The 5,445-nt window shown below is 35.9% G+C and overlaps 1 pseudogene; it reads left to right on the top strand.

Moving 5' to 3' along the window:
* The first annotated feature begins 4,082 nt into the window (after positions 1-4,082).
* Positions 4,083-5,181, top strand: LOC101344540 (nucleosome assembly protein 1-like 1 pseudogene; annotated as a pseudogene).
* The last annotated feature ends 264 nt before the right edge of the window (positions 5,182-5,445 follow it).

Below are 5,445 nucleotides of genomic sequence, written 5' to 3'. Positions count from 1 at the left end.
ATATTTACAAAATATCCAACAAATGACTAGTGTCTAGAATATTTATAACTCAAAACCAAACCTGTTCCTGTTGAGTTGATTCCAACTCATGGTGACCCCATGTGTTACAGAGTAGAACTGCTCCACAGGGTTTTCTTGGCTGTAATCTTTATGGAAGCAGATCACCAGGCCTTTCTTCTGTGGTGTTGCCGGGTGGGCTTGAACTGCTAATATTTAGGTTAGTAACTGAGAATATATAAAGAACTCTAAAAATTCAACAGTGAAAAAACAACCCAAGTAGAGCACGGGCAAAAGACATGAAGACATATTTCACCAAAGAGTATACACAGTAGCAAATAAGCATATAAAAAGATATTTAAAATCATTAGCCATTAGGGAAATGCAAGTTAAAACCACAATAATATATCACTACATATCTACTAGAATGGACAAAACAAACAAACAAACAAAAAATAGTCACAACTCATAAATGTTGAAGATGCAGAGAAACTGGATTATTCATACCTTACTGGTGGGAATGTAAAATGGTACAGCCATGCTGGAAAACATTCTGTAGTTTCTTACAAAACTAAGTATGCAACTACCATATAATACAGCAACTGCACTCCAGGGCATTTGTCCTAGAGAGATGAAAATGCATGCCTACACAATTACCTGTACATGTCTGTTTAAAGCCCCAAACTGGAAACAACCCAGATGTCTTTCAAAAGGTGAATGGTTAAATAAACTGTGGTATATCTACACCAGAGGAGCCCTGGTGGCGCAGTGGTTAAGATTCAGCTGCTAACTGAAAGGTTGGTGGTTCGAACCCACCAGCCGCTCCCAGGGAGAAAGATGTGGCAGTCTGCTTCCATGAAGATTTGCAGACTTGGAAAGCCTATGGGGCAGTTCTATTCTGTCCTATTGGGTCGCTATGCATCAGAATCAACTCAGCAGCAACAGGTAACAGGTATATATATCTACATCATGGAATACTACTCAACAATAAGGAGCAAACTACTGATATAAGCAAAAACCTGTATGAACGCCAAGGAAATTATGCTGAGTGAAAAAATTCAATCCCAGAAGGTTGCAGACTGTGTGATTCCATTCATATAACATTTTAAAAATGACAAAATTGAAAATGGAGGACAAAATAATGGTTTCTAGGGGTTAAGGAGGGACTGAGAATGAGAGGAAAGTGGATATGGCTATAAAAGGACAGCAGGAGAGATCCTTGCAGTGATGGAAATGTTCTCAATAGAGAAGATATCAATGTCAGTATCCTGGTTGTGATACTGTACTATAGTTTTGATAGATGTTACCATTGGGGGAAACTGGGTTAAGGGAATGTGGAATCTCTCTATTACTTTATAACTGCATGTGAATCTAGAATTATTTCAAAATAAAAAGTTTAATTAAAAAATTCTCAGAATTGTACGCTTAAGGGGTGAATTTTACTCTATGTAATTATACCTTAATAAAAGAAAGAAAAAAATACAGACATATTAGGAGAAAAGATTTAATCATTGAAAAGTGGGATGAAAAGCAGATGCTGATATTAGAGTTTTCAGAAACAAACTTTAAAATAATCATTATTAATATGTTCAAGAAAACCACCAGAGAACTGGAATGTGTGAAAAGAATAAAACAGGAATTATATAACTGAATAAATACAATAACACAAATTAAGAACTCAACAGTTGAGTTTAAGAGCAAATTTGACAGAACTGAAGATAAGATTTAGTGAACCGAAAGAGAGTAGAGAAATGCAGACTGAAGTATGACGAGAACAAAGGAAGGGAAAAAATTATGCCAGGAATATGAAGCATGCTGAAAGGTTCTAATATATATATCAAATATATATATGCAATTGGAGTCCCAGAAGGGAAAGGTAGAAAGAATGAAGCAAACGGAATAACTGAAAAGACAATGACCAGAAATTGCAAAATACTTATGAAAGATACAATGTGACAGATTCAGCAGATGCTACAACAAAGTAGGATAAATGCAAAGAAAAGCACACCAAGGCACATCATTATAAGACTTTTGAAAACCAAAGACAAAGGGGAAATTCTGGAAGCAACCAACAAAGGAGCAACAAAGACCTCAATCTGGCTTTATAATAGAAATAACGAAAACAAGAAGACAATGGAATGACATCAAAAGGTAGACCCAAGAGCCATACAAAAAGTAATCAAAAGACAGCTGTAGTAACTATATGAACATTAGAAAAAAATTGACTTTAAGACAAGAACTATCACTAGAGACAAAGAGGGACATTTTATCCTGATAAAAATCAATATTTCAGGAAGGTATAATAATTCTAAATGTCCAGGACTGGGCAGTGTTTCCTTTTCTTGTTGCTATGAGTCCACTCGATGGCACCTAACGACAACAACATGCACCTAACAACCGCACCAAAAAAATCAAACCATTGCCACTGAGTCGATTCCAACTCAGACTAGCAACAGAGGACTAGAATATTTGAAGCAAAACCTGAAGAATTGAAAGAAAAAATGGAATATTCAACAGTTAGAGTTGAAGATTTTAATATTCCACATACAACACTGTAAATTTATAAACACTCATGACCATTGCTTTAAATTTTATTAAATAAATATTAAGAAAAGTAAAGGAGAAACAAACCCATAATCACAGAGGAAAATTTTATTACATTTTGTCAGTAACAGTTTGAAGAAGCAGACAAAAGTTAGCAAGAATACTTTTAGCAATTTGAACAACACAAAAACCAAAAAATGGAGCTAATCGATACACCTAGGAAACTACTCACCCCCAAACTGCTGAATATACATTATATTTAAGTGGTTTTGAATTACAGGTTTTTCCCGCTATCCCAAAGTAGAGCGTTCCTATGAAACCTTTTTAAGTGGCGTAAAGCAAAGCAATTACCGTTAATTTATACGGGAACATTTTTTGAGTGTTCTCAGACCCAAAAAATAACCTACCAATCATACTAAATAACATATAAAACCTAAAATAACGCTAACATATAGTAAAAGCAGGAATGATATGATAAATACACAGCCTATATACAGCAGAAATAATGTACGTACGGTGTAGTTCCTGGGGAAGGAGCTTGGCGAGGCCACTCTCGCTGCTCAGCTTGCGTAACTGCTCGCTGCAAAACAAAAAGGCTAGTTTTATCTTTTGCCTTTTTTCTTAAAAATGAAAATCCTCTGGATTTTCAGTTAGTGAAAACAAGTACTAATGTACGTCTTTCGTAAAAGCAAAGTGACGTAAAGCGAACTTTCAAAAAGCGGAGGATACCTGTATTTGCAAATTGTACTTCACTAGGCCTTAAAATACGCCTCTACAAAATTCAAAGGACTGAAATAATAGTGAGTGTGTTCTCTGACCACAGTGAAATTAAGCTAAAAATCTGTCTAAAAAATAGAAAATCACTAAATGCTTAGAAATTTTAGAATACATTTACATATAATCCATTGGTCAAAGAGGGGATCACAACAAAAAATAAAAAATATTTTGAACTAAAACGTAATGAAAATTGTTGCTGTTAGGTGCTGGTGAGTCGATTCTGACGTATAACGACCATATGCAACAGAGTAGAACTGCCTCATAGGGTTTTCTTGGCTATAGTCTTTATGGAAGGAAATCACCACATTTTCCTCCTGCAGAGCTACTGGGTAGGTTCAAACTGCCCACCTTTTGGTTAGCAGCCAAAGACTTAACTGTGCGCCACCAAGGATCCTTATCAAACCTTGTGGTATATAGATAAACAAATGAAAAACTGTTGCTGTCGAGTGGATTCCAACTCATAGCGACCCTATATAGCTAAAGCCATGTATAAATGGAAATTTATAGCTTTTAGGGCATATATGTTAAAGAATGAGGTTAAAAACCAATGCTGTAATTGTATAATGCAAAAAGTAAAGGAAAAAAAAAAAAAAAAAACCAGCAAATAGAACCCAAAGAAAGTAAAAGGAAGGAAATATAATACTAAAAATGCAAAAACATAATGACAGTATTTTAGCACCATCTGCTCAGGGCGCCCCCTCCTGCTCCACCCGCCGCTGCCGCCCTGAGTCACTGCCTGTGCAGCTCTGGCCGCCTGGCTCCGCGTTCCAGCCGATGATATTTAGAGATTTTACAACATGGCAGACATTGGCAACAAAGAACAGTCTGAACTTGATCAAGATTTGGATGATGCTGAAGAAGTAGAAGAAGAAACTGGTAAAGAAACAAAAATCAAAGTGTGTCAACTGACTGTTCAGATGTAAAATCCTCAGATTCTTGCAGCCCTTCAAGAGAGACTTGATGGTCTGGTAGAAACACCAAAAGGATATGTTGAGAGCTTGCCTAGGGTGAATGCGCACAGATAGAAGCCAAATTCTATGAGGAGGTACATGATCTGCAAAGAAAATATGCTGTTCCCTAACAGTCTCTATTTGATAAGCGATTTTAGATCATCGATGCAATTTATGAACCTACAGAAGAAGAATGTGAATGGAAACCAGATAAGGAAGGTGAAATTTTGGAGGAGCTGAAGAAGGCCAAGGTTGAAGATGAGAAAAACGATGAAGCAAAAGAAGATCCCAAAGGAATTCTGAATTTTGGTTGACTGTTTTTAAGAATATTGGCTTGCTCAGTGGCATGGTTCAGGAACATGATGAAACTATTCTGAAGCACTTGAAAGATATTAAAGTGAAGTGCTCAGATGCTGGCCAGCCTATGAGTTTTTTTTTTTTTTCTTAGAGTTTCACTTTGAACCCAATGAGTATTTCACAAACGAAGTGTTAACAAAGACACATAGGCTAAGGTCTGAACCAGATGATTCTGATCCCTTTTCTTTTGACGGACCAGAAATTATGGGTTGTACAGGGTGCCAGATGGATTGGAAAAAAGCGAAGAAGCCACATTGAAAACCGTTAAGAAGAAGCAAAAACACAAGGGATGTGGAACAGTTTGTACTGGGACTAAAACTGTTTCCAATGACTCTTTCTTCAATTTTTTCCCCTCCTAAAGTTCCTGAAAGTGAAGATTTGGATGATGCTGCCGAAACTGTCCTTGCTGCAGACTTTGAAGTTGGTCACTTTTTATGTGAGCACATAATCCCAAGATCAGTGTTATACTTTACTGGAGAAGCTAGCTATTGAAGATGATGATGATGATTACGATGAAGAAGGCGAAGAAGCAGGTGAGGTAATGTTTACCAAATGAGCAAATAATTCTCTGTTTAACACATTGAGAAGCAGATTGAGTGACTTATGTATTCCATGTTATCATTATTTGTCATATAGAATAAAAATGTTTTTGGAAAAAAAACCCATGATTTTAGAATTCTACAGCCAGTGTATGTATAAGGTTTCAATAAATAAATTTTAACTCAAAAAAAATGATATAGTAAAGAATGCACAATAATTAGAATAAACAAATGTAACAGTTGATTCCTTAAAATAGTTAATAAGATTGATAAAACTATGG

Source organism: Trichechus manatus, unplaced genomic scaffold (genome assembly GCF_000243295.1).
Source record: "Trichechus manatus latirostris isolate Lorelei unplaced genomic scaffold, TriManLat1.0 scaffold00047, whole genome shotgun sequence".
Taxonomy (NCBI): domain Eukaryota; kingdom Metazoa; phylum Chordata; class Mammalia; order Sirenia; family Trichechidae; genus Trichechus; species Trichechus manatus.
The sequence above is the reverse complement of the archived record's forward strand: the minus strand, read 5'-3'. Positions and strand labels throughout refer to the sequence as shown.